Source organism: Mustela putorius, unplaced genomic scaffold, assembly GCF_011764305.1.
Source record: "Mustela putorius furo isolate JIRA1106 unplaced genomic scaffold, ASM1176430v1.1 tig00000275_pilon_pilon_pilon, whole genome shotgun sequence".
NCBI lineage: Eukaryota > Metazoa > Chordata > Mammalia > Carnivora > Mustelidae > Mustela > Mustela putorius.
The window spans coordinates 25,532,659-25,552,519 of record NW_025421341.1 but is presented as its reverse complement, the minus strand read 5'-3'; the positions used below and the strand labels follow the sequence as shown (position 1 = coordinate 25,552,519).

Sequence of the window (19,861 nt, the reverse complement as noted above, 5' to 3'; positions counted from 1 at the left end):
CATATTCTCCTTCGGGGCCAGCACAAGCCTTGTGGAACTCTGACCGGCTCTGCTCCCCAACACACTCCAGCTCATGGCTCCTTTTCCAGAGGCTCCGTGTATTTTCCCCTTCTCCCAAGCAAGACCCTTCATGTGCAACCTTGATTTTATCCCCTTCCATCCTTTTGGTGTCTGGGATCTAAAATCTCACTGTCCAAGTCCTCCAGCCCAGACGGTTTCAGAGCTTTGCAACGTTCTTGCTGTCCCTTTGCTTCTCTTTACAGGCTTTGAACCCAGCCAAAGTTCTTGGTTTATTGCGCTTCCTAGACTTCTGGCAAGTGGGACCACTGATTTTAAGGATCCCCACGGTAGCGCCTGACCTAGCCTCATGGAAGAGTACATTCTGTCTCTCTTGTTCTGTAGGTGGATCTTATTTATGGAATTCTCCTATTTCAAAAACACCTTCTTGTAAACTTGATATGCCCTCTGGCTACTGACCATCTCTCTTTTCTTTTACTAAATTACTGAAAAAGGAATTTTTACACCATTGCTTCTGCTTTCTTTCCTCCTGCTCCCTTCTCAAGCCCTTAAACACTGGCAAAAAAAGAAAAAAAAGATATTACTTTGGTCTCTGGGTTACTGCATTTTCCTGTTTGTTTGTTTGTTTGTTTTTCTTTCTGGCGGATCCTTCTCATTCTCTTCATTTTTCTCCTATTCTCCCATTCCATATTTAATATTTAATTTATTTCCAAATTTTTTGCTTGCTATCATAGTCATTGATATTTTATTACTTACATTACCATTATTTTTAATCACTTAATTAACATATAGTATATAGATAGCTACAGAAGTAGAGTTTGGCGATTCATCAGTTGCATGGAACACCCAGGGCTCATTACATCAAGTGTCCTCCTTAACGCCCATCACCCGGTTAGCTCATTCGCCAACCCCTGCAACCTGCAATTTGTTTCCTATAGTTAAGAGTTTCTTATGGTTTGTCTCCTTTAATTTCTGTCTCATTTTATTTTCTCAAGTTTCCTTACAACAGTCATCTGCACCCCTGAGTCCCTGCCCTTCCTCTCTCCAGAGCTCCAACTTCCTGCTCTGAAGTCCATTGGTAACTTCCACTTAGGTGTCCTTTCATACTCTTTTCATTAAAAAAAAAAAAAAAAAATCGGCCCAGTTATCTCCTCTTCAAAACCCGTTTTCTTATCTTTCCTAATTCTGTTAGTAATGCCATCACAAAATCCTCATTGAAATCTTGGAGTTTTCATTTTCTCCTCCTTTCTCTTGCTACCTGAATTGATCAGTATGGGAAGAAACTCCTTCCGTTCTGTCCCCTGTCTATCCCCACTTCTTTGTTTCCTGTTCCTGCCACCCTCATCCAGACCCTCCCCTTCTCTCACCTACACCCCCTGAGTTCTCCTCACTGACTTCTCTCACGACCGTATCTCTCCAGCACGCTGTCCCCCACACTGCTCTTAGAGCCTTCCTTCTCAAACCCAGCTGTTACCACACCGAGTCTCCATGTTTAAGAATGTTCTACACTCTTCTGCCTAAAGAGTTGAATTCAAAAAACATTTTATATAATTTCAAGTCTTCTCCCTGGACCTATTCTCTTTTCCCTTCTACCTTCCTTTTATCTTTTTTTTTTTCTCTTATACTCCTCCTATGATCAGTCTGCTTCCTCTGCCATTTTGATTTGTGGATGTGGTTCCCGTATTTCAATGATCAGTCCAAGACTCAAAAGACCATCAGACAAACCTTCCCTGGACATTCTATTAATAGACGCTTATTCCTTCTAGTTTCTTCTGCGGAGTCTTCCATAGCCCTTTTCTCTGCCTTGCATTGCTGTCAGGGGAGTAACTCAAGAGTCTATGTTTATCTTGACCTCTCCAAGGACCTGGCACCTGGAGGAGGCACTCACCTCTTCATGGCTCTAAACGCAGCTGAAGCTTGACAATGATGGAAACAAGAACCTGGTGCTTATTACTTAGAAATCATTTAAAACGATGAACACTTTCAAAGATTTTATTCAGCACTGTTCAAATAAGGGAACTGTTTTCTTTTTCATGGTTTATAATTTATTCTATCAGACAGGTGTAAAATGACTGTGGAAAGGCACAGATGCAAATTAATTATCCATTTAACCTCTGACAAAAGAAAATAATCTGACTCCCTTTGAAGCGTCTTTCCAACACCACCCCCACCACAATCAGGATAATAATGTAAAATTTTACTGATATCTTTCAAGGACAGTGTCACGTTTATGGCCCCTTGTCACAGAGTCTCCGGTAGCTGAGCAGACTGTGGGAGGTGATAAGGGTGGGTAAACAGAGTGCTTCGGAGAGGGAGGCAGGTTTACACGCGGCTCATGGTGATTAAGGAAAAAGCTGGGTGATACCCGGTGGGACTCACATGTGCATTAACAAACTGGGGGAGAGCAGGGTTAATGATTCTATATGAGAAGAATGAGTAAACATAGATTAGGATTGCATTTCTGGAAACCACCATAGAAAATTAGCCGAAGCAGCACTCCACCGTCTGATTGTGATTCTGAAGAACTTCCTCCCTGAATTGCAGAAGTTTCCACTGGGTGGATTAATACGCAGAGAACTTTGAAGGGTTTTCTTCCCTAGGTCCTCAGCTTCTTTGCTAGGAAAGAAAAACAGTCAAAACAAGTCATTCATTTTTAAAGATTGCTTTAACAATATTTACCATAGAACCACATTCGCTTCCTATCAAGGCAACATTTCTTGGGGCTTTTTTTTTTTTTTTTTTAAGAAAGAGAAAAGGAGAGTGTCCCTCAAGTGGGTTTTGAAGCATTATAAAAATGTGGCATGTCAACTATTTGCATAAAAATTCAATCACTTTAAAGACTGAGAGTGACCGACTTCAAGCACAGCATCTTGAGAAATTATCTCTTAAATGGAGTAGCTTTATGTCTAAGTTAACTTTTTAAATAGTCATTTATTCAGCAGGAAGACATTTGTAGTTTTCCTTTTTTTTTTTTGAAAAAAAAAAAGAACAACTGATGACATATAAGTCATCTCTTCTGTATGGTACTAATTAGGCAGTTTAAAAAAAAAATTGAAGTCCTACTCTCTTTTCCTACTGAGTATGCACCAGCTAATGGGAAATCAGAATGTCTGTAAGTCTCCTGAATTCAAACAAAATTAAGGTGAACTGAAACTTAATGCAGGTAACAGAAGGAAAGGGCATGAGAGGTGGAAGGCTGGTTGAGATGTGGCCCTCATCCCATACCCCTACTGCCCTGGTCTTCCTAAACAAACACCAGCAGGGGTTTCAGAAGAAGAGAAAAACATCAGAATTGCCCTCTACAGGAGAAATAGCGCCCCCCTCCCCCACATACCCAACAAGGACTCTGGGTGAGTCCCAGTATCTGGTGATGTCTTCGAGGTGGAATTGCTAGGACAGAGGGGATGCACATTTCCCGTTCCGATACATGTTGCCACTTGGGAATGGTTGTACATATATTCAAATATTTAAGTATGAAATGTGTAACTATGCAAAGATCCATCTTTTTCCCTTTCCCCATAGTTGGGAGTCATTACACCGATTTGAACAAATCATTTTCATAACTGTTCTTGGAAATCATCTCCAGATCTAATTTTGAAGGGGTTTAGAAGCCATCCCTTTCTGTTCAACTTACAACTTATTCTTAAATAAAACCAGTATTACTCAGCCTAACCACCTCTCCATCTCCAGACTTCCTTTCAAAGGACTTTTGATTACTTTTCAGAAATGAAAATCCATTTTCATGTGTTGAAGTTCCTTTATTTTGGAAGATAGTCAAAACGATAGAGTGCGCTCCCTGAAGGCTTAACCAGAAAAGTCAGAAACACTTTCAAGAAATTGCTGCAGCCTTATTTAAAGCTTATAGCTTCCTAAGGTAACCCCTTCCCCTCCACACACGAGGGTATAGGGGGGTGTAGGGGGGTGGGGGGGAAGCCCTATTTATTGAGAAGTGTGGAGTTTGGTGTATTTGTTTTAAAACTCATTTGCTTTACGTTGTTGAGAAATGTTCGTTAGTGGCAGGTCGCCTCTACCTGTAATTCCTTTAATCAAAGTATTTTGTCAAAAGGGCTGTAAAACATTTATTTGGCTTGGTTTCATCAATAGAGCGACAGAATGATCTCTGTATTAAGTGTCTCATCTTTCACCTGGAATTGTTCTGACTGAAAACAATGTGTCTTCTAAGTACACAGTAAATCAACGGCTTGATTTCAAAAGATAGGCCACCCTTCAAAGAGCTTGGGGTCATTCCATTTTGCACACTCTGTCCAAGATAATTTCTAATTTGCCTTTTTCAAGGCGAGCATGGAAAAACGCTCTCATAAGGTTGAGAATTTTCTCTTTCTTTTCTGCCCAAGAATGTCACGCAACTTTCAAATCATCGCAAAGCAAACAAAAACAGCCTCCCACCTCCCCTCTGGTGAAAATCGTTCAGTTTAAAGGCGAGGTCTGGTTTCAGTAATATGAAATTCTTTGTTAGCCTTAGAAATGGGAGATCAATGACTTATTCTTGTAATCCCTTAACTCTTAAACAGTCTCCCAGAAAGCTGGTTTCAAAAAAATAAGACCAGGCTTTGCATTTAGATAGACACTCAAGTGAGTCACGGGGAATGTGTGAGCTCCTTTTGGTGCTGTGTTTTCTTCCCGTCAGACCAATAAATTCCTACAGGTCTCAGCTCTTTAATTCCCTTTAGGGAGGGCTGGGATAAAGAATATCAGCCCATTCTAAAAAATCCTGCTGTTTTTATGACATACAGAAATAGCTACAAGAAATACCTTAATCATTTTTACTTGCAAGGCCATGTAACTTTTTTTTTTTCCTCCAGAGTTAATGATCACTAAGGGCCCGCACACATGCACGCAGAACCCTGGCCCTTGGGTCTCCCTAAGTCACCTTTATGGTTCGGCCCCCAAATAAAACTATGTTGAGTTCTCTGAATCTGCGTTCCTGCTCTAGCCTTCAGGGTTTATAGGCTTCCATTTCATTTCCTCTGCTAGCCATGTTGCAGCTATAATATTTCAGTTCCTGAGCATTTACTTAGCAGGGCCAGACTAATCCAGCTTAAATTTGCACTCATGGTGTAAAACTGATTGAGGCCTGTCTCCATTCATCAGCATCCTCAAGATGGGACCCCGTATTCTGGCCTCAGTACTTTTGTACAGTCTTATGTCTGGAATGACCTTTCTCCAATTCATTTAACGCTATTCTTTCTTCCATCAGAGCTCAGACAAGTCCCACTGCCTCCCATGAGCCTTCCCCAGCTTTGGAAATGATCAGAGCTTCACAACTCTTCTTTCTTCTTAGAAATCCTATAATATAAAATACAATGTTTAAAACTTATTATTTTTCCTTTGTTGGGAATTATTTTCTGAAAGGGACTACCTACCTCAGGGGCATTGCATATCTCCTGGCAGCCCTCTTCCCCAATGCTTCCCAACACAAGGCCTGGGGCAGGAGTCAAACCGGGTCCTCACACACTCTAATTATCTTGTATTATAGTTCAGTCTGCATGCAGGAAAAGATGTGAAAGCACAGGGATTTTCTTTGAGCTGTACAAACAGAGGCTTGATGCCAGTAACAGTTTTGCACGTTTTCATTGTTTGGATGAGTAATTACATCAAATGTGTAATATCCTTCTTGTGAATTTTATGTGCATTATGTTTAACACAAGCCTCCTCTTTTTCATTGTTTCCAGTTTTCAAAAATGTAAGCCAACCACCTCTTTGGAAAATTTCCATTTCTGTTTTTCTTCTTAACGATTTGTTCTTTTCTAAGCTTTTTTTTCTGAGCCTTCCTTTTATACTTTTCATTTCTATCATGTTCTCAGTTTGTACTCGTTCTCAAGAATCTAAAGGATTAAAAAAGAACATGTATGTTAAATACATACCTAAAATATCTGAAAAAGAACATGTCTGTGTACACTCACTGCTTACAAAACTTGAAAACATTTTCATCAGTGATGTAAATTCAAGTAAAAGTAACATTTTTAACATCGGGAATTCTTACACTTTTCAAAGCTGTAATTTTTTTCTCTAAATTATTTGAAATTATCTACAAAGTTAAAAGGGAAATGTGTTATTAAAAAGTATCAACATTTTTAACAAAATTGTTACACTGAATCACAAAATTTTATTTAAAAATCCTTTTCTTTGTTTTCTTGGAAACTTTTTATTATGGAGAAAATCAAACATACTAAAATAGGCAGAATAATATAATAAACTCCCACAGACTTATTACCTAGCTTCCATGAATTGCTCAGTCCTGGCCAATCTTATTTCATCTTCCTATCCCCACCCTTCTCCCATTATTTTGAAGGAAATCCCACATGTCGTATAATCTGACCTGTGAATATGTCAGCAACACGCCTAAAAGATGAGATTTTTAACCAATCACATTATCATCATCATGTCTTAAAGATAACAATAATTCCTTAGTATCAACAAATAACTAGCAATTGTTCAATATTTCAGTGTGTCAAATGTCACATACATATCTTATGGTTGGGATCAAAACACAAATAAACCTCACACATTGTGACTTGCTGAAATATCTATTAAGTCTCAATGTTTTGGTTTTCTTTTCCTTTCTGTCTCTTTGTTTCTCTTTCTCTCTGTCTTTATTGCTATCTCTCTCTCTCCTTTTCATTTTAATTATTGAGAGAACTGCCTTGTTTGTTCTATAGAGTTTTGTCCAGTCTGAGTTTGGTGATTACAACCCTATTGTACTATTGAACATTTTTGATACTAATATTCAATTGCAGCATTAGTTACAATAGCCAAGTTATGGAAGCAACCTAACTTCCCATTGATAGATGAATGGATAAAGAAGATGTGGTAGAGATAGACAATGGAATACTACTCAGCTCTGAAAAAGAATGAGATTATGCCAAGTGAAATACGTTGAACAGAGAAAACAAACACTATATAACTTTATTTACATGTGGAATCTGAAAAATAAAACAAATGAACAGACAAGACAAGACAAAACAAAACATAAACAGAGTCCTAGACACAGAGAAACAATGGGTGGTTGCCAGAGGGGAGTGGTGATAGAGAAAAACAGCAAAATTAGTGAAGGCCATCAAGAAGTCCAAACTTCTACTTGTAAGATAAGTAAGTCACTGGGATATAAGGTATAGCCTCAGGAATATAGTTAATAATATTATAATAACTTTGTATAGGGGTGCCTGGGTGGCTCAATCAGTTCAAGTGTCTGCCTTTGGCTTGGGTCATGATCCCAGGACCTTGAGATTAAGTCCTGCATTGGGCTCTTTTCTCAGTGGGAAGCCTGCTTCTCCCTCTAATTTCCTTTCTCTCTCTCCCTCTCTCTGATAAAACAGAGAAACTAAAAAACCCCCCAAGACCCCCAGCTTTGTATAATGACAACAGGTAACTAGATCTATTGAGATGATCATTTCATAATGTATGAAAATATCAAATCACAACATTGAATACCTAAAACTAAAAGAATTCTATATGTCAATCGTAATTCAATAAAAACACTTAGTTACACCTTATTTAATGCTTTGTAAAATTATAAATATTTGCAGTTTTGCATCCAACATCCAATTAGTTGTCAATGCAAAAAACTTGTGTGTGTACACCTACACGTTTAAGAGTGAAGCAAACTCTATAATACAAAATCTTCCGCCAGCCACTGTGTAACTTCCATACTTACCCTGCACATTCTCTAGTACTCCCCAGAATCACAAATTGGAACCTGAAGAGAAGCAAGAAAATAGATACTTGACTTGACTGAAAAATTATACTTTGTTTTGTTGGAGCTGTTGTGTTGGTGTTGAGAGGAAGATTACACAATGTATTTGATTTGTCTCTTACCTAAGCTTCCCCCACTCCATCCTATTTGCATTGTCCACCTCTGTTACTGGGGACAGTACAATACTCCTGGCCCCACAGCCCTCACGTTTGGTTTCCTAGGCCATTGGGAGATAGAGAGGTGAAAACATTTCCTTGGGCCTGACTGGTATTAGTCACGAGAACAGATGTTGAGAAGTACAGATTGTACTAGGCTAACACTGAGTGTTGGACCCCAAGTGAGGAGCTTGGCAGGCATTTAAAAATAAGACTCAGTGGGTCTCCTATCAACCATCAGATAAGTGACTTCCAGGGCGACAAGAAATCTACAGAGTGGTCCAAACGGAGACGTGGCTTCTCTCCAACATGTTTCTCTGCTGATTTTATGTGAAGCTAAAGGCTTTTGGACAGTGATTAAAGGCTGGGTTAGGCAACTGATCAGATTCATAGATTGTTCTTTGAGATAGGAAGGGTTTCAAGTGCCACAAAGATTAGCCAGGAGACTAGTCAAGTCCTCAGAGATAGGCCCATCACCACTCATTTTAGCTTCTCTTCAGGAGATACACACAGACCTCAGGTACTAATTAGATCACTATGATACCGAGCAAGGGACTGAACATTCGGGTCTACAGGTTCCTGGGTTGTAAACTGAGGAGGCCAAACCATAGGATCTCTAGGAAGCATTCTGGCAGTTTTGCATCCTGAATTCGTCCCAGATGTGTAAGCACCACTCGGTTTGGTGTGACCCAGTCTTTTATTTGATCCATGCCTGCACATGGGGCCACTTGCACTAACTCATAGCTAGCCTATGGAAATAGGTAGGAACGAGAAGCCCCTGCAACAACACCTCACACATTGCTGTTTCTAATCTTTATTTATGGATTGAATAAAGTGTCCTTTGCTACGTGACCCTAGATAACTCCTGTGAGTTCCCAAATCCGTCCTTTACTTGCAGTTCCTGTGGTCTCACTGTTGACCCCATTCTTTCTCCATTCTTCGTTGCCATTTTGAGACCATTGGTACCCACTGGCTTGGCCAAAGGCAGAAGGAAGCAGCACGTCTTGTGTGGGGAGGCATTTGATAAAGATATTAAAGTAATACATGCATCAACTATTATGCAAAGCGGTATGCAAATTCAGTTAAAGGGAGCATCATAATGGTAGTTTGTCAAAGCTTTGACTGTGTCAGCCTGGAAAAAGTTGAGAAGTGCTGTGTTAAGCTAATATTTCTGGTCTGTGCAGGCTTTTTCAGAATAAAAATACATCGCTATTAACCCATCAAAATGTTGTTTATGAAAATAAATAAAGCAGCAGCATCACCTGCTTCCATTAATAATGGAGGTTTAATAATTATAGAAATATTTTGGTAAAATTATTTGAGTCTTCTATGTCAAAATAAATATGTTTTATTCTCTTCCTATTTCACTACCTTCTACAAAGGCTTTATTCTCATGGGCTTTTGTTCTCTGGATTTATATGGCATCTATTCCTGTGAATACCATTGTCTGGCTATACGAATTTTTTTTTTAAAGTAACTTGTTTTTTATTGAAGTGTGGCATATATATGTACCTACAGAAAGGCCTGTAACCACACTCAGAGCACTATGTTAAGTCCCAATAGCTTAACGAATGCCCCTTCCCAGTCATTTGGTCCTGCTCAAAGGTAATCATTCTTGACATCTATCATGAATTATTTTTGACTGGGTTTGAGCTTTGAATACATGAGATCGTGCAGTAGGTGCACTTTCCTTCCACCCACCTTCTCCTCCTTCTTCCTTCCCTCCCTCTTTCTTTCTCTCTTTCTTTCTTTCTTTGCCCAATATTGTATTTGTAAGATCTTCCCATGTTGTATTTTGTGATAGATTGTCTATTTATACTGGTTTACAGCACTCCATTGTAGAGCAGCCATGGCGGGGTGCGTGTCAGACTGAAGAATGGTTATCTATAACCTCCAGCTACAGTGCTTTGGATCCACTGATTCAGTTGAACCTCTGGGACCTGCTTTCTGGGGGCAGCATCCAGCCGGTGACTCAACATGGCTGGCCTTAAGGTCTGAGTATTGGTGCTCCGTGGGGACTCCTCGGTGGGCAGTATTTGCATGGACACTCCCCACCAGACCAGCTGAGACATTCTCAGAGCCACCCCATGTCGAAGCTGCTCTCCGACTCTCCCGTCCTTCCCTCTTTCTTCTACAGGTCCACAGGACCTGCATTGCCTTCTGAAGACGTACTCTACGTTCTCATGCTCTATCCATCAGTAAATATTGTGCACTCCTAACTGCATCTGATTATGTGCTTCCCAGAGAGGGTGAACTAGCACATAACACAATTATACCACAAGTTATTCATCCGTTCTCCTGTGGACAAACATTTTAGTTATTTCTAGTCCTGAAGAGCCATGAAAAGTGTTTCTTAAAACATTCCTGTACATGCTTTGGGGGCACATTTGTATGCAAATTGGTTGGATCACTGTGGAATTGCTGGTCACAGGTTATGTGTGGTTTTAACTGCAGTAGATCCTATCTGAGCTAAACCAAATGATTATCAGTCTACATTGCCACCAATACAATATGAAAGTTCTAATTGTTCCACATACTTTCCTACACTCAGTATGGTTTTCAGACTTCTCAGTACCTTGTTTCTCCAATGTCTAATAATGTTGAGCACATTTTAATATCTGTTTATCATTTATCTATCCTTTTATGTGAAGCATCTATTCATATATGACTATTTTTCTAACACTTACCCCATATTTTCTTTATTGACTTACAGAAGTTTTTATATATTTTGGATATGACTCTCGAATACCTTTCTCCGCTCTGAGCCATGTTTTCTTTTTTTTAATTCTTTTTTTTTTTTTAAATTGATTTATTTATTTTCAGAAAAACAGTATTCATTATTTTTTCACGACACCCAGTCAGTGCTCCATGCAATCCGTGCCCTCTATAATACCCACCACCTGGTACCCCGACCTCCCACCCCCCCAGCCACTTCAAACCCCTCAGATTGTTTTTCTGAGCCATGCTTTCTTAATGATGATTTTCTAATCCTTTCTTAATGATGATTCTGATACACAGAACTACTTAATTAACATGGTGTAATTTATCAATCTTTGCTCCTTTTTAAGAACTTTTTTTTGACCCTTTAAGAAATCTTTATTTTTCTAAAGTTCATAAATGCAGTTGCCAATATTTTTTTCTAGAAGCTTTTCCTTTCCACAGTTAAGAACATACCTGGAGTTGATTTTTGTGTGTAATGTGTAGTAGGGATCATTACTAATTTTTTAAACATATAAATATCCATTTGACTCAGCTTCATTTATTAAAAAGGCCACCCTCCCTTCACTGCATAGCACTGTTGCATTTGCCACAAATCATGCGGTCTGTTTCTTTACTTTCTCTTTTGTTCCACTGATCTATTTGTGTATCTTTGAATTAATGCTATACTCTCCTAATAACTTGACTTTATGATAATTTTGGCTATCTAGTGCTTAATTCTTGCAATATTCTCCTTTACCTTAGATTATCTTGGCTATTCTAGCATTTTCATATGGAGTTTATAATCAGATGTCAAGCTATGCAGATATACTGTTGGGATTTTGACTGGGATTTGCTGATCCTCAGATCAATGTGAAGGAACGGACCACACTGAATGCTCCAATCCAAGAATGTGGTGTATCTCTCCATTAGTCTAGATATTCTGTAATTAAGCTCAGTAATACTTTCTGATTTATAGATAGGTTTAGTTTAATTTATTCCTAAATTCCAATTTATGCACTGATTTTGTTTGATTTATTCTTAAATAGATGATTATTCTTGATAGCATTATGAAGTTTTATTTTCAAATTTTATATTCTAAATATTTGTTTCTGTTGTATGGAGATGAACTTAATTTTGTATATTGATCTTGAAGGTAACAACTTTTGTTGTTTATTGGTTCTTCGTCATTTTCTATGCACACATTTATATTTTCCACGAATAATGAGCGTTTTATTTTTTTCAAATCCTTATACTTTTTTTTTCTTATTATATTGCATTGGCTAAGATATTCCTTACAATGTTGAATAAAATTGTGATGTCAGATATCCTTGATGCATTCTTGATCTTGGAAATGACAAGGGGTATCCTTTTAATCTTTCACTATTAGCTATTGTTTTGGGGAAAGCTGTTTTTTGTTAGACTGAAAACAATTTCTTATTCCTGGTTTACTCAAAGTTTTGTTTTTATCATAAATGTGTACTGATTTTTATCAAATGCTTCCCTACATCTACTGAGAAGTGTTTCTCTTTTATTTTGTGAATATGGTGAATTACATTAATTTATTTTTAAATGTTACTTATCTTTAAAAATAATCCTGGAATAAATCCCACTTAGCAATGATATATTATCCTTATTATACTTTTACTGAGTACAGTGAGCTAATATTTGTTTAAAATTACTATACCTAAACTTATAAGAGAAATTTTCCTATAATTTTCCTTTCTTCTAATATTCTTGTCAGGTTTTGGTATCAAGGTTAATCTTGCATTATAGGAAAAAGGTGTAAAGTTCTTCTTTTTAAATATTTTTCTGTTCTCCAATTTAATATTGGCATAGTTTCCTCTTTAGATATTTAGGATATTTCACCAATGAAGCCATCTAGATCAGTAGTTTTCTTTATAAAACAAGTTTTGAAATTACCCAATAAATTTCTTTAGTATAACCTATTCAGATTTTTTATTTTTGTTGTGTGTTAGTTTTGTTAAATAAAACTTTTCAAGGATGCTTATGTTTTATTTAAGACTTAAATTTATGGGCATAAAATTGTGCATCATACCCTTTTACTGTTTTTTAAGTTTCCAAAAGATCTGCAATACTGTCCCCTTTTACTGTCCTGATATTATCTGTGCCATTTGATTTATCAATTCTATTAACATTTTTGAAAAAAACTCTTCTGTTTTTTTCTATTGTATATTCACCTTCCATCTAATTAATTGCTGCCCTTGTCCTCCTTCCTTGAGATTAATTATATCCTTTTTTTTTGAGAAGAAAACTTAGATAATTGTTTTTCAAATTATATATATTTATAATATATAACATTATATTATATATAATTACATTATATGTTTTGCGTGTATGTGTGTATTCCTATATATTCTCCAGGAAGGATTTATTTGATTTCTTACAGGGAGTTAGCCTAAATGTAATCATCTTGATTTAATTAGGTATTGAGATACTTTGAGACTGAAGTTTAAGTTTTGTGAGGGGTTGTCCATTTTCATTTTTCTCTAATACCTAAAATGTTACCATTCAGGAATCTCAATTAAGACTTGGAATGTTAATCAGAGCTCCTTCTGCTTGGCAGGTCTTGAATGCTGATTTCTTTTCTTTCTTTCTTTTTTTTTTTTTTCTCCTCAGCTCCATGGTACAGATGAAAGCTCATCATAGCTTTTGTTTTTTTTTTTAAATAATAAATGACTTTTTAAAGCAGTTTTAGATTCATAGCAGAGTAGAAAGTACAGAGAGTTCCCACATGCTCCATGTCCCCCCAACCCCCATTCAACCTTCCCTACTATCAACATGCTGCACAATGAGGCACATTTGTTACAACTGACACATTACTGACATTGACACATCATTATCACTCAAAGTTCATAGTTTCCGTTATAGTTCACTCTTGGCCTTGGGTAGTCTCTGGGTGCTGAAAATCTATAAGGACACTACTGTAATATTGTACAGAATAGTTTCACTGCCTTTTAAGTCCTTTGTGCAAAGCCTGTTCTTTTTAGCGGCGTCAAAGTTGAACATTTTTCCTAATTTACTGGCCTTTTTCTTCTGAAATCTTAGGATTGATCAAATGCTGAAAGTTTAGAAGCTCAATATTATGTTAGGCTTCCTTCTCTTAGAGTCTCTTTTTCTTTGATCTCGCTGTTCTTAAGTCTTAGAAACTTAGTGGTTTGTTTTCCAAAACCTTAAGTAGCTGCTGTTTTAGTTCAATTTTGTTTTATATTGTGTTCAGCTTTTATGTTTTTTTCTTAGGGAGCGGTTTTATCTGATAGAAGCTAGTCCTCTAGCCACGTTAACTTTATAGAACTGCTAATATAATTGGTTTCATCTGAGCTAATTATTTTGTTGACATGTAAAGACTACAAAGTTGTCAGAATAGAGAAAAAACTATTCTTGTTGAATGTATCTTTTCCCCCAATAGAACACACCTACTCATTCATTCACTTATTTATTCATGCCTCAGCAAATATTTATTAAGCATACCTTGTGTCCTTCTGTGAAATGTAAAATATGTTAGTCTCTGGGGATATAGAAGTACATTTATCAATGGTTCCTGGATTTGAGGGGCTTTCCATGTACTAGATTACATGAGTGGAAAGATTAAGAGGAAAAAGATATTGGATTTTGGACTAAGATTATTTATTAGTTGTGACCTTGAACAAGTTATTCAGCTATATCCAAGTTTCAGCTGGGCAAAATATTGAGTGTTATAAGATTAGACAAAAAGTATGTGATATATCTATCACTATGTCTGCAACATAGTTAAGATATAAATATTTTGTATTTCTTATTGTTATTCCAGGTGGAGAGACATATGAAGTACAAAGTCCCCGGGAGTGTTTATGGAGGACAAGGAATGATTTTATAGAGGTTAAAATATAGAAGACATATAGGAGATCACCATCCACAGTTGGTGGTGATAGTAGGGCTAACATGTGAGTGGGGTGGGGCAAAATAGGTTTGAAAGATAGGAAGAAGGAAGTCTTTGGTATGGAGGGAATTATACAGGGCTTTACTTTTTTTTTAGGCCTTTTTTTTTTTTTTATATTACAAAATGGACATTTGTAATGTTTGGCACAGAGTTCCATGAGGAAACAATGTGAATAAGATAGACGTGGTCCATTGACCTACTTTTACAAAGTTTACTGATGATCTGGGGCGCCTGGGTGGCTCCGTGGGTTAAGCCTCTGCCTTCGGCTCAGGTCATGATCTCAGGGTGCTGGGACTGAGCCCCACCTCGGGCTCTCTGCTCAGTGGGGAGCCTGCTTCCTCCTCTCTCTCTGCCTGCCTCTCTGCCTACTTGTGATCTCTCTGTCCAATAAATAAATAAAAATCTTTAAATAAGAAAAAAAAACTCTTTACAAAGTTTACTGATGATCAAGTATGTAGACATGCAAGTAGGCAGTTGTGAATGTTATGGTACTCTAGATATTTTGGAATAACAGGTCATCCCATAGCCATTGTTCTCTTCTCTAAAATGGGCCCTCAGCTAGAAGCCTAACTTAAATAGGGCCCATAAGATTATGGCAGAAATTTGGGGCTGTCATTCAGGGACATTGTGTTTTCTGCTTTGGCTAGAGCCACCTGCCATGTTCTTCCATATGGCTAGAGAGCAGAGAAAGCTGTTTTACAGAAACCAATAGAAAGGAAGTAGATATGCATAAATTAGCCAAAACACAAGGGTGAAAGAATTATAACAACTTTCAATTTCTAGTGCTGGTCCTTCCCTAAGGCCTGGATTATGAAAGGTAACACCACATCTGTATATTACTTATGGTCCCTTAAGCTGATTTTCACATCTTGCAACCAAAAGTCTTATCAAATAAACTTATGATAGATGCTAAGATAGAAGATCTATACTTTGCTAGAAAATTACATATGGAAGGCACATAATGCTACTTAGTTGGTATGGCAGGGAAGGACCTTGTTGGAAGAGATGACTAAACTCAGATTAAAAGGAAAAGCAGATGTCACAAGAAAAGGGGCAAGGTTGCTGTGAGCAGAGGGAAACACATGTGTGAACTGGAGGAGTAACTATAGGTTCGGTCTGTTGTGGTACAGTATTGGGATGCTGGGAAGGAAAGGGTAGAAAGATATCAAATTGGAGAGAGGGACAGCTTTAGGTCATCCGGCCTCCTTGCTAAGATGTAGACCCTCATCCCCACACTCCCTAGAGACAGAGTCCCTGTCTGTTACTCACGTCTCTGCAGAGGAAAACCAAGGCATCTGCTGGGTGCGTGGTAGCCATAATTCCACATATCTTGATAGAATGAGCTGTAGATGAAGAGCTGGATATTTGGTCTCATTCCATCCCTCTCTGCCTTGCTTTCTAACTTGCTCTTCAGAAAACACAGGGACATCTGGGTGGTGCGGTGGGTTAAGCATCTGACTCTTGGTTTTGGCTCAGGTCGTGATCTCAGGGTTGTGAGATCGAGCCCTGAGTATGCTCCGTATTGAGCACAGAGTCTGCTTCACATTCTCTCTCCATCTCCCTCTGCCCTCCCTCTCCCTCTCTCCCTCTCTCTCAAAGAAAGAAAGAAAGAAAGAAAAAAAAATACAGTTTGTTCCTTTACAATGGTGGTGACCATTCCTCTGATGGGTAATGAAGGGAGATTTAGAGACTCCTTTCATGATGTGGGGAGTCTAAATACGGTACATTGGTTAAGACTTTGGTCAAAGACCCTGTTTGTCCTCTGAGGACGCCTTAGCACTGATTTATTCTCAAGAATACCAGGCCAAATCAGAGAAGTGAGTGAAAAGTTAGCAATAAAACAACTTGGGTTTTATCAGAGTATAATATTCTCTTTGGTGTTTTTAGACTGTTTATAAACAACTTGAGTTATTTGGAGAAATGTGTTAAATAATTATGCAGTTACTAAATACTTCATTTTTGTAATTGACACTTCTCTTAGGTTGCTATTAAAGAGTGTGCCTGTTATTTTTGTAATTTGGGGTGTGGGAGAAAGAGCTGTACTCTGCTCTTTCCCCTGGGCTCCACAGAAATAGTCTTTCTGGAACAGGACTGCAATGTCAATGAGTGTTAAGAGACTACATCCCCACTGCTTCCTTCGAACAAGAGGCACCATATTCCTCCAACCATTAGAGACCTTCCCCTTTAGGCTGCTTAATCAGAGACGAGAAAAGACTGGCTCTGGGGTGTTTCCATTTTATCTTGGAACTCTGTAATGGACCAGACTCAGACCCAGACGATTCATCCGTCATTACAGATGGCCTTGATTGTTTATCCCAGGCTAATACCAGTATCATCAGGAGCAGCCATTTTCTCTCCAATTGGCATTTAATATCAAATGACAGCTAGCGTGAGAAGGCTTTGGAGGATGATAAATTCAACGGAAAAATCAAGGAAGACGGGGAGTTAGGAATCTGCAGAATCAATGCAGATGCATGGGAATGCTGAGAGCTCTCTGCAGGAGATCCCCCACACGTGAAAGCAGGAGTTATGGAAGCCTACGCATTGGATGGGCGGCAGTGGTGGTGCCAGGCTGCCCTTAACACACCAAGGAATGCCAGAGACCATTTTTTCGTGTGCTTACTATGTGACCGACATTGGGTAGAGCGCTTTTTGTGGTTTGTCTTATTGAATATAGGCAAGCTGAGGACCTGGATGCTACCACTGGCTCCACTTAACAGAGAAGTAACTCACCGAAGTTCCCAGAGAACAGGAAAGGGCCTGGAAAACTGAACCCTGAGCTGTGTTGTAGGATTCCCGGACCTACGCCCTTGGTGATCTACTGCACCATCCCCTTAGGCGGACCACTTTGTCTTGTTCCGCTTGCCCTTTGACCTTGCGTTTCTTTGGGCTAGATGGACATTGACACCTTATAACGTTCCCAAAGTCTTGCGTGGTCACGTTAGTATTTGCTACCTTGTTATTCCCTAGTATTATCACGATCTGGACGCCAGATACTACCCCCGTAAAATCCCCGGGTAGGAACAGCTCTACCCCAGGAGGCAAGGCGGCAGAGCGCCTGCACTTTGCTCTGCGCGGTTCCTGCGCTGAGGCTGCTCCTTGGGCTTGGCTTGCTTAATGAACAGCGTTAACAGGACCCGCCTTTGTTCTTGGCTCCAGCTACTCAGCAGTCGGCGCTCACCCCCCAGCCAGGTGACAGCCCTCTCCGCCAGGCTGTCCCTAGGTCGGCTTTCTCTGCCTCTGGTGACTTCTCCCACCTGCCTCTTGGTGGGGCTTTAGCGCGGCCATCACCTTGTCCCTCCCGAGGGCCCTGCAGGGGGCGCTGTGATGGCGGGCGAGGGGCGCTGTGGTGGCGGGCGGGGGGCGCTGTGATGGCGGGCGGGGGGCGTTGTGATGGCGGGGCGGGGGGGGCGCTGGGATAGTTGTGGGGGGGGTGGTGGGCGGGGGGGGGGCCCTGTGATAGAGGGCAGGGGGCGCTGTGTGGGGGCGGGGGGTGCTGTGATGGCGGGAGGGGGGCGGGGGGCCCTGTGATGGCGGGCAGGGGGGGCCCTGTGGGGGCGGGGGCAGGGGGCGCTGTGGTGGCGGGCAGGGGGCGCTATGGTGGCGGGCGGGGGGGCGCTGTGATGGCGGGCAGGGGGCGCTGTGATGGCGGGCGGGGGGCGCTGTGGTGGCGGGCGTGGGGCGGGCGGGGGGATGCTGTGATGGCGGGCGGGGGGGGGTGCTGTGATGGCGGGCGGGGGGCCCTGTGATAGAGGGCAGGGGGCGCTGTGGTGGCGGGCAGGGGGCGCTATGGTGGCGGGCGGGGGGCGCTGTGGTGGCGGGCGTGGGGTGCTGTGGTGGCGGGCGGGGGGCGCTGTGATGGCGGGCGGGGGGCGCTGTGATAGAGGGCAGGGGGCGCTGTGATGGCGGGCGGGGGGCGCTGTGGTGGCGGGCGGGGGACGCTGGGATAGAGGGCAGGGGGCGCTGTGATGGCGGGCGGGGGGCGCTGTGGTGGCGGGCGGGGGACGCTGGGATAGAGGGCAGGGGGCGCTGTGATGGCGGGCAGGGGGCGCTGTGGTGGCGGGCGGGGGGCGCTGTGGTGGCGGGCAGGGGGCGCTGTGATGGCGGGCGGGGGGCGCTGTGGTGGCGGGCGGGAGGCGCTGTGATGCCGGGGCGAGCTGTCCGTCCTCCGTCCATTCCTCGGGTGACCATTTCAATGTCGCAGCAACGTCGTTGGAATTTTCTCAAGGTTTAGAGAACATTTCTGAAACCCACAATCTCCCAGCAGCTTGAAAACCTCTTAGAACATTACCTTCAATCCTCTGCTCGTGATGAGTGGCTGTGGAGCGCTCACGGGCGCCGCGTCACGCCGGTTACTCATGCGCTGCCTTCCCTGGCTCTTTGGCTCACGCACCGGCGAGCCTGCAAACCCGCGGGGCTCCCTTCGGTTTCTCGGAAGCACAAGCCGCTTCTCAGAAAGCGGATTCCTACGGAGACTCGACGGAGGAAGAATTCGCTAAATGCATAAGGGATGCTCGTCTAAATAGGGAACCAGAAAGCGGGATTAGGGGGTGGAGGGTCAAAGCGAAGCACAGAAGGGGGGTTCTCCTTCCCCTCTGCTCCCCGGGGTACGGCGGAGGTTGATACCTTGGCTGTGACCCATCTCTGGCAACAGAGTCATTTTTATTTAGGGTGAATGAGGCCGCTGTGCGGGCTTCAGTGAGAGCTCCATTGTCAATTCCGCATTAAAGGACCATTAAAATAAAGTGTTCCTGTAAGAAGCTCTCTCTGCTAGACATTTCTCAGAAGAGATTTGTGCCTTTTCGGAGGGCTGCTTGCTGCTTCTTCCATGGTCTGGAGGGGGAAAACTGCCCCTAACGAACCAAGCCTTTTTAATTGATTATAAAAACAGAAGAGAACACAGCAGTGGGAATTGTTGGCAGGGCTGTACAGCAAGCGGCGAATCGCTGCATATTCATTTGTTCCTCATTGGCCAAGACGAATCCTCTTTTGGTATTCAAGCAAATGTGCTGTGAAGTTGCAGAGGACAGGGTTTAACAACTTTTCCTGGCTGGAGGCCTGGGTGGTTTTTTTGGTGGAATGGTGGGAGGGCCAGGAAGTGGTGGGGGTGGGAAGCTGGGGAGGGGGGAGTGAAGTGGAGGAGTGTGTCAGTGAAGGCCGGAGCGGCGGAGCGCTGAGGGGTAGTCTCTGAAGTAGCTGCAAAGAATGGCTTTATCTTCGTGGGTGTAAACTGGGGGAGTTGGATTACGCTGTGGTAACTAGGGGAATAATCTGACAGCAGGGTGGCCATTCTTGGCATATAACACAATAATTTTGGTAGTGCGGAAAATAAGATGG

At 41.3% G+C, this 19,861-nt stretch overlaps 1 long non-coding RNA gene across 1 annotated transcript; it reads right to left on the bottom strand.

The window, feature by feature from the left end:
• Window positions 1–2,036: 2,036 nt before the first annotated feature.
• Window positions 2,037–19,104, bottom strand: LOC101692473. Its single transcript, XR_200228.2, has 4 exons — window positions 18,816–19,104; window positions 7,694–7,735; window positions 5,403–5,864; window positions 2,037–2,634 (listed from the first exon to the last, which is right to left on the bottom strand). It is a non-coding gene; the product is annotated as an uncharacterized LOC101692473 (long non-coding RNA).
• Between the last annotated feature and the right edge of the window lie 757 nt (window positions 19,105–19,861).